Consider the following 9060-nt stretch of genomic DNA (forward strand, 5'->3'; position numbering starts at 1 on the left):
AGTAGTAGTAGTAGTAGTAGTAGTAGTAGTAGTAGTAGAAGTAGTAGTAGTAGTAGTTGCAGTAGAAGTAGTAGTTGTAGTAGTAGTAGTAGTAGTAGAAGTATTTGTAGTAGTAGTAGTAGTAGTAGTAGTAGTAGTAGTAGTAGTAGTAGTAGTAGTAGTAGTAGTAGTAGTAGTAGTAGTAGTAGTAGTAGTAGTAGTAATAGTAGTAGTAGTAGTAGTAGTAGTAGCCGTAGCAGTTGGTGTAGTAGTAGTAGTAGTAGTAGTAGTAGTAGTAGTAGTAGTAGTAGTAGTAGTAGTAGTAGTAGTAGTGTTAGTTGTTGTTGTTGTAAAAGTACTTTTCGTTACATTATTATTATGTTGTTGTTGTTTTTATTGTTGTTTTTGTTGGATGAGCGGTGCTACTTAGTCTGTAATATATATTCATATAGATTTGCCGAGCATTCACTTGTAATATACAGGTTAAATAATAAATTATTATTATTATACCGTATTTATATAACGCCATTTTCATGCAAGAGTGCACGATCAAAAGCGCTTAAATATTTATATATATTTATTATATATGCAAATGTTTTCATTAAAATATTATCATTTGATAGTACTTTTATCTGTTTAATTTATATAATTTTTCTTTTCAGAGACGGATCGAACATGTCGCGAGGGTGCTTTTTGATGCTCATCGTCCTTCTCTGCCTTATAGGTTTTATTATTATTATGTTTTTATATCAAGACAAACAAAACGACGCGTGTAAATATAATATTTATGTTTCAATACCATTTACTTTCTATTCATAAGCGTCAAAAAAAATAACTATGTATAACGTTACACGTTATACTTTATACATTGGAACATTAAATGTAGTTAACATTCTTAGTTCAAAAAGTATATACATGTATATTTACAAATGTATTTGAATGCATAAATTAAACGACCTTTTAGAATTATAGTAAAACATATATTCAATGTGCTGAAAATACAAAATTGAAATAATTATTTACCTATTACATGTACATGTTGCAGGTGGCTCGAACCAGGGCCCGATCATTGGACGCAACACGTGTTTACGTGTGGTTTGTCCTTTACCTTGCCCATTTGGCTTTGAGCGCCCCCATTTCTGTTGTACCTGCGGACCAGATCAGATAGGCGGATCAGAACCGCCAATTGGAATATGAACAAAAGAGGAAAATACAGGTTCAATTGATTTTGCGGCAATATGCAACTACGCTTTATGTGAGGACTTTTCTGTAAATGATTTTATTCTGCGTTCCAAAATGCATGTTCAATAAAATTCTTAAATAAAGATACATGGACAATACTAAATTAATACAATTACTGGAAAGTGTATCCTTGCCTTATTTTGTCTTGAAAAGTAGGATTAACAATTAATCAATTATATATTTATTTCTTAATGCATCCGACTTTTTATAGTGTTGATAGCAAGTATGATAGTAATATTACAAACATATTTTAAAAGTTATATCAAAAATAAAATAATGAGCTACTAATAAAAAGCTTCAAAGTAAGTTATTACTATTTCTTACTATATTTGTTTTGATGTGATTGTTTTAGCGTTTATCGAAAACTATTGTTACTTGTTGTCTTATGCATCTAGCAAACCACACAATTGGGAGGCTGGCCCAATATTTCGAAGTGTTATTATACACCTGACCAATAACACTTGTTTACTCATTACCAAAATTATAATGCCCTTATCACATAACACGACTTTAGCCCCGCTACATTCGCGATTATCTCGCTTCGATGCTATATGAAATCATTCGTAAGTCACGCTCACTTGGAACTATAAAAAATAAACACAATTTGATATCGATCAGACGTTTCAAACGCTACGATGAATAAGGGATTATTTCAACAGTTATGGCGAGGACAGACGAACGAAGTACACACGATTAATATTAGCGATATACTTCCTGAAAGAATCAGGAAACGTTATTGCTTAACAAATCACGGAAATAAAATAACCTTTCAACTGTTAAGTTTAAACCGTTAGTTGCCTGACTAAATGCTCTGACGGTGAAACATTAATTAACTCCGCCTATTAAATTGTTTTGTATGTCCCTGGTCGATATGCATCAACAAAACACATGTAGAAAACACGTATCAACACCGATGTCAACATCCAGACAACAAATAACCACACCGGAGCTAACATCTGGAATAAGTATTTCCACGCCGGCGTCAACATCCACACGGCATACTACCACACTGGTGTGGACATCTAGACTACATATATCCACTCCGTTGTGAACATCCACACGGCATACTACCACACTGGTGTGAGCATCTGGACCACATATATTCACGCCGGTGTCAACATCCACAAGGCACACTACATCACGGGTGTGGACATCTTGACTACATATATGCATGTCAATGTAAACATCTACATGGCATACTACCACACTGGTGTTGACATTCAGACTACATATATCCACGCCGTTGTCAACATCAACACGGCATACCACCACACTGGTGTGGACATCTACACTACATATAAACACGCCGGTGTCAACATCCACACGTCATACTACAACACTGGTGTGAACATCTAGACCATATATAACCACGCTGGTGTCAACATCCACACGGCATACAACCACACTGGTGTGGACATCTAGACTACATATATCCACGCCGTTGTCAACATCCACACGGTATATTATCACACTGGTGTGGACATCTAGACTGCATGTATTCACGCCGATGTCAACATCCACACGGCATACTATCACACTGGTGTTAGCATCTGGACTACATATATTCATGCCGGTGTCAAAATCCACAAGGCATACTACCACACGGGTGTGGACATCTAGACTACGTATATGCATGCTAATGTCAACATCCACATGGCATACTACCACACTGGTGTGGAAATGCAGACTACATATACACATGTATCAACGCCGGTGTCAACATCAACACGGCATACTACCACACTGGTGTGGACATATACACTACATATAAACACGCCGGTGTCAACATCCACACGTCATACCACAACACTGGTGTGAACATCTAGACTCTATATAACCACGCAGGTGTCAACATCCACACGGCATACTACCACACTGGTGTGGAAATATAGACTACATATATTCACGCCGGTGTCAACATTCACACGGCATACTACCACACTGTTGTGAACATCTAGGCTAAATATAACCACGCCGGTGTCAACATCTACACGGAATACTACCACACTGGTGTCAACATTTAGACTACATATACCCACGCCGGTGTAAACATCCACACCGCATACTACCACACTGGTGTGAACATCGAGACTACATATATCTACGCCGGTGTCAACGTCCACACGGCATACTGAGACACTGGTGTGGACATCTAGACTACATATAGACAGGCCGTTGTCAACATCCACACGGCATACTACCACTCTGGTGTTGCCATCTAGACTACATATATACTCGACGGTTTCAACATACAAACGGCATTCTACGACACTGGTTACAACATCTAGACTACATATATCCACGCCGGTGTTAACATCCACACGGCATACTACTACACTGGTGTGAACATCTGGACTACATATATCCACACCGGTGTCAATATCCACACGGCATACTACCACACTGGTGTGAACATCTAGACTAGATATGTCCACACCGGTGTCAACATCCACACGGCATACTACCACACTTGTGTGAACATCGTGACTAAATATATCCACGCCGGTGTCAACATCCACACGGCATACTACCACACTGGTGTGGACATCTAGACTACATATATCCACGCCGGTGTCAACATCCACACGGAATATTACCATACTGGTGTGGACATTTAGATTACATATATCCACGCCGGTGTCAACATCCACACGGCTTACTACCACACTGGTGTGGACATCTAGACTGCATATATCTACGCCGGTGTCAAAATCCACACGGCATACTACCACGCTGGTGTGCGCATCTATACTACATATATACAGTCCGATGTCAACATCCACACGGCATACTACCACACTGGTGTGGACATCTGGAAAACATATATCCACGCCGGTGTCAACATCCACACGGCATACTACCACACTGGTGTGGACATCTAGACTACATATATCCACGCCGGTGTCAACATTCACACGGCATACTACCACACTCGTGTGAACACCTGGACTACATCTATCCACACCGGGGACAACATTGAAATATATTCTCACAGATACGAAATTTAACAAGGTGTGTGCCTTCAAGGCTCATATCGTCGACAAATTTGACAATGATCATGGTTATAGGATTTGTATTTTTTTTTTATTTGATTTGATATTTATTGTTAACAATTGAAATCACGATTTGAAACAGTAACATGCTTATAATTGATTTGTCAAATGTAGCACTAGATCGGTCAATAACATGATATCACAAACGCTTGCACTTAAAATAAAATAATATGTAAGCATCTGTTATAAGTAGCAGTGTTGAGTTCGTAGAATATTTAATCCTTCATGTGGCTTAGACATTTACTGTGATGATGAACTGATTTGATATGTATCTACGCGCTTTTAGTGCAGGATATTCATAAAACTAAAAACAAAACACTGGTTAAATTAATAACAGAAGTTATTTGAAGACTACATCATCAAGCTTAAATTAATGATTTACTTATGGCATATCAAACGTTGATACGCCGCGAAACTAAAATGAAATACATTAATTTAAATGTGTGTGCCCTACAGCTTAGCCAATCAAGGAGAATGCAAATTTGAATAAAACAGTGTAAACACTTACACTCTTTGTTTGCATAATGACAGTATTAATATAAGAAACAACAATTAAACAAAGGGAGCATTTAAAAACTAAAAAAGATTAATGGATTTCTTTTGAAAAACAACGCCTACATTATGTTATAGGTACAGACATATTAAAGTGGTTTTATTTGTCTGTTTTTGTTTGAAATGACCTTAATATAATACCAACGTCCGTTTCCTTTTATTCATAGATATTACATGTACATGTGTTTGTTTAAGTTGCTATATGTGACCAAAGCTGGAAAAATCAGTCTTGTGTTCAAGAAATCACATTTTGACTTTTTGGCAATTTTGGATTTTCTGAACATTGTAGTTCACAAAAATGATAACGATTTTTTATTTATCACATTCAAAACTAATTTTATGACCTTCCAAAGTGACCAACCCTACATTTTACCGTCACTTAAAGTTATCATTTAATACAAAAAAACAACAAAAACATTCAAAAAACAAGCACATTGTTTTATTAAAACAATAATCTTTCCTTTAGTCAAATACATAGTTATAGTGCAATAAAATGACAACAGCATTATGGACATTTAAAATGTACCATTTGCGTTGCTATGGTAACCGATCTACATGTTAATAATCACCAGAGCATACAATCACGCCTTTTATAAATCTATGAATTGTATTTTCAATCAAGTGTTTGTTTAAAGGCAAACACAACATTAATTTCACTGTTTTGTTACTAGTTAAACAATAGCAATCAATAATTTGTGTGTTCCATAAACAATTTCCTTTATTTATTCAGTTACATGTGTATTTAAGTATAATGTAACCTCAAACGCAACAGAATGGAAAAACACAGCATTGAAAAGAGTTGGTTGAAAGTACACTTGGATACTCATGTTTCAGTAAATGAAATAATCATTATTTATCATTATTTCTGATAGAGAAAAATAGACAAAATAAACAATAACTTAAACATAAAAATTGTTTGTTTTTGTTACTATGGAAACAATGTAGCAAACAAACAAAAATATAGGATTTTCATTGTAAAACATAAATAAATATAATATTCACACTGATTTTTTTCCAGTTTTTCGGAAAGTCAGTCTGTGTCCATAAGGTGAAAACAATTGCATGGTAAGATGGAAAAAATGATTTTTGTTTTGTAAATATGAGATATAAAAAACTTGAAAACAAGCTTGTGCAATTAGAACAACAAACGTTTGCATTGAACATTTCAAAACCTGTATCAACTGACACATTTAGCAATCGTATACATGTTTTAGCTTTCCTAGGAATAGAGGATTTTTTGCATTGTTTGGGGGAAAATATATCACCCAATACCTTGGCCAAAATAAACACTGATACCATCAGAGAAGATCAGATGCGCATCTTAATGCATCTTCTTTTTTGGGGGGCACAGTCTGTTTTTTGTTGCTCACCAGTAGCGCGTTTTTGGTTCATCTATGCGACAGAATTCACAAATGATTTCAAATAAATACCACTGATGGTCCAGATCAAGCCCTTACGCAAACATTTTTTATGGCAGGTTGTCACAGCTCACATTAACATTCACTTACGAGACCTTCCTGAGAGTGATTCTGACTACTGGTGGGTCACTAAATTCCCTGCATTCCACAACACCGGGATGCTCCGCTGACACATGGAAATTGATGAAATTTGGTGACATTCTTTATGTGGTGAAACAATGTCGTAAGGTAATCCTTCCTGCCTTAGATAACAACAGGATTGGAAGAGTCCCCCACAAGCTGGGGGATGTTGTGGCCCGTCCTTGACGATAACCCCACAGACGCAGCGACATCAGACAACATTTCTGTGTTGAAGTTTCTGTATCAAGATTACCATTTAATTAAGAAACAATTGCAAAATACAGTTTTTCTATTATCAAATTATTATTTTGTTGTAGTTGTTGTAATAGAAAACTACAAAGTTTGAAGGATGATTTTGCATGGGATTTTGTTTGCCATATCAAGAATTTCATACCAATAAAACAGCTGAAACTATTAAAATGAATAGTTATTTTCCTGTTACAAGACATAAAGTACCTACACACTATTTTTAATTGATTTATGTTTTATTATTTTTATATTTTATTACATGGCAGAACTATACAACTGGATAGACCTATGGAAATGCAAACAAGGTTTATCAAGAAGGATCATGCAGGTCACATACACCATACTGTGATAAGGAATTTACCTCTACTTTGACTTCCAGATGCCAAAGTCCCAATCTGGTGTAAACTTTGTATGTCTTATCAACATAAAGCTTAGTGTGATTATTTTGTGTAAACCTGTAATGTAAAAAAATAATTATTAAAAAAGGTCAGGCTACAATTTAGAATATGTATTTTGTAGTAATTGACTGACTTAAAAATGTTGACTCATTTCAATATATTATTTTAAGAGAATTTTCCTTTTGGGATTGATACCAGAGTATTTTTTTTAAACATATTTACTACATATCAACATGCTTTACCATTTTGCAATTGCATTACTGCAAACAAATATTTTTAACAACAGGTTTAGCTAAATTAATTTCTCAACATTTAAAAAAGCTATCAGAAACACAATAACTAAGAGCTTGTTATTACCTACAAGAACTCACCACAGAAGGTACCAGATGACTATGTTGTTTTTATTTTGGCCGCAAAAGTTGTCACACTGAAAGTGAGCATGCTCTTCGCCAAGACCGTATGTGTTTAGGTAGTGGTGAACTTGGCTGACCACAGCATTTGCACCTTTACCATGTGACTGGCCTTCGTGTGCGAGGTAAAAACCTGCTTTCCTGTGAAACAGAGACTAATAAATAAACCGTAATAACTTCTTAGAGATACCCAAATAGTTTGTGTTTTTTTCCAATTAATTAATAGGTGGTTTGAAACATTTAGATAATGAATGGTTATTGTCTTATCATAAAAGATTGATATTAGACGAGAATGATATCCTCCAGACCACACACGCACACAAACACGCACACACACACACAACAATAAAAAGTAAATAATCAATTGGTAGTTGATTACATTTAGACTGATTCAGTTTGTGGATAGCAATGATATTAAGTTAATTCAAATACCAGATCCTTCACAGCTGATTCCATACACCTCACACTTCCTCGGGTCTTGAAAAATAACTTCCCAACCTGTAGAATATCAAATTGTTGGTTATTTATCTACATAACACTTTTTTTATTATAATAATTATTTATAAAATTTGTGCTTAAACATTTTAAAAAGTCAACCTTAAATTTGTTTTGTTTATCAGCTTCTGCCACATGAAGTTCAGACTTTTCAATAAACGAAGTATCTGATGTTTTTTTGACAGCTTCTACATCAATATCAATATCAGACTCATCATGGTTTGACTCAAGGTCATTTTCATAATCATCTACCACATCAAACAAATCTTGAGTAGCAGGATGAGAAGTTTCAAAATAAAGTTCATAAATTTACATTCGATAAATCATTTAAATTTAAAAACGAAGTGTCCTGGTCTTGTGAAATTTCACATGGAATAGTATTGGTGTTAATAAATTGAGACATGATATTTTAAAGTCAAATTTAAATCTTCCACCATTTCATGTAAACAATTCAGTTGCTATCGTACAGTTTACTTCCGGGTCAAACTTGCGAGTCGCGAAAATTAATCACAAAGCCAAAATACACATATATCTTTCACTTACCTATTTTAAGCATGTGGAAATATCATTTCCGAACCTTCTTCGATTGAAGACATCCATTAGTACAAGATGTCATTTTGATTTACAGCGTTTAACAGCCATTGAAAATGAACACTACGAGAAAGGTTGCGCTACCTGTGAACTGCTCAAACGAAACAGTGTCTTTCAAGGGGAATAATTTGAATTAAATAAGCGGATTACAAACCACCAATTGTGCCAGTGTTTAAAGGACATATTTATGCTATATTGTGGAAATTTTCAAAGCATGTCATAAATTATGAGCCAAGAAATTGTATGAAAAAGACAAAATATCCAGCGCATTTTCGTACAAGATTTTTATCTCGCGATTTCCCGACATAAACGTCAGCGTACACAAGACTGATTTTCGCTGACGACGTCACATATATCTTTATTAACTAGCTAACATTGTCGAGTTACTGTTTATAACATGTCGATTTACAAACAAGTGTAACTTCCTTAAATATAGAAACAAATAATTTAATCAGGAAATACACGCTTTCCTTTTAAACAAATCGATAAAGCGTCAGTTTTGAGGCTTTAAATAGTAAACCAGGTTAGAATAATCAAACGATCGCAGCAAGTC

The 9060-nt window shown here is 35.1% G+C and overlaps 2 long non-coding RNA genes across 2 annotated transcripts; one reads left to right on the forward strand and one right to left on the reverse strand.

Moving 5' to 3' along the window:
- Positions 1-567: 567 nt before the first annotated feature.
- Positions 568-1531, forward strand: LOC127861104 (uncharacterized). Its single transcript, XR_008040068.1, has 2 exons — positions 568-703; positions 1025-1531. It is a non-coding gene; the product is annotated as an uncharacterized LOC127861104 (long non-coding RNA).
- A 3712-nt stretch (positions 1532-5243) lies between these two features.
- LOC127861105 (uncharacterized) lies at positions 5244-8857 on the reverse strand. The gene is made up of 5 exons (XR_008040069.1): positions 8460-8857; positions 7854-7919; positions 7383-7562; positions 6975-7068; positions 5244-6602 (listed from the first exon to the last, which is right to left on the reverse strand). It is a non-coding gene; the product is annotated as an uncharacterized LOC127861105 (long non-coding RNA).
- Between the last annotated feature and the right edge of the window lie 203 nt (positions 8858-9060).

Source organism: Dreissena polymorpha, chromosome 15, assembly GCF_020536995.1.
Source record: "Dreissena polymorpha isolate Duluth1 chromosome 15, UMN_Dpol_1.0, whole genome shotgun sequence".
NCBI lineage: Eukaryota > Metazoa > Mollusca > Bivalvia > Myida > Dreissenidae > Dreissena > Dreissena polymorpha.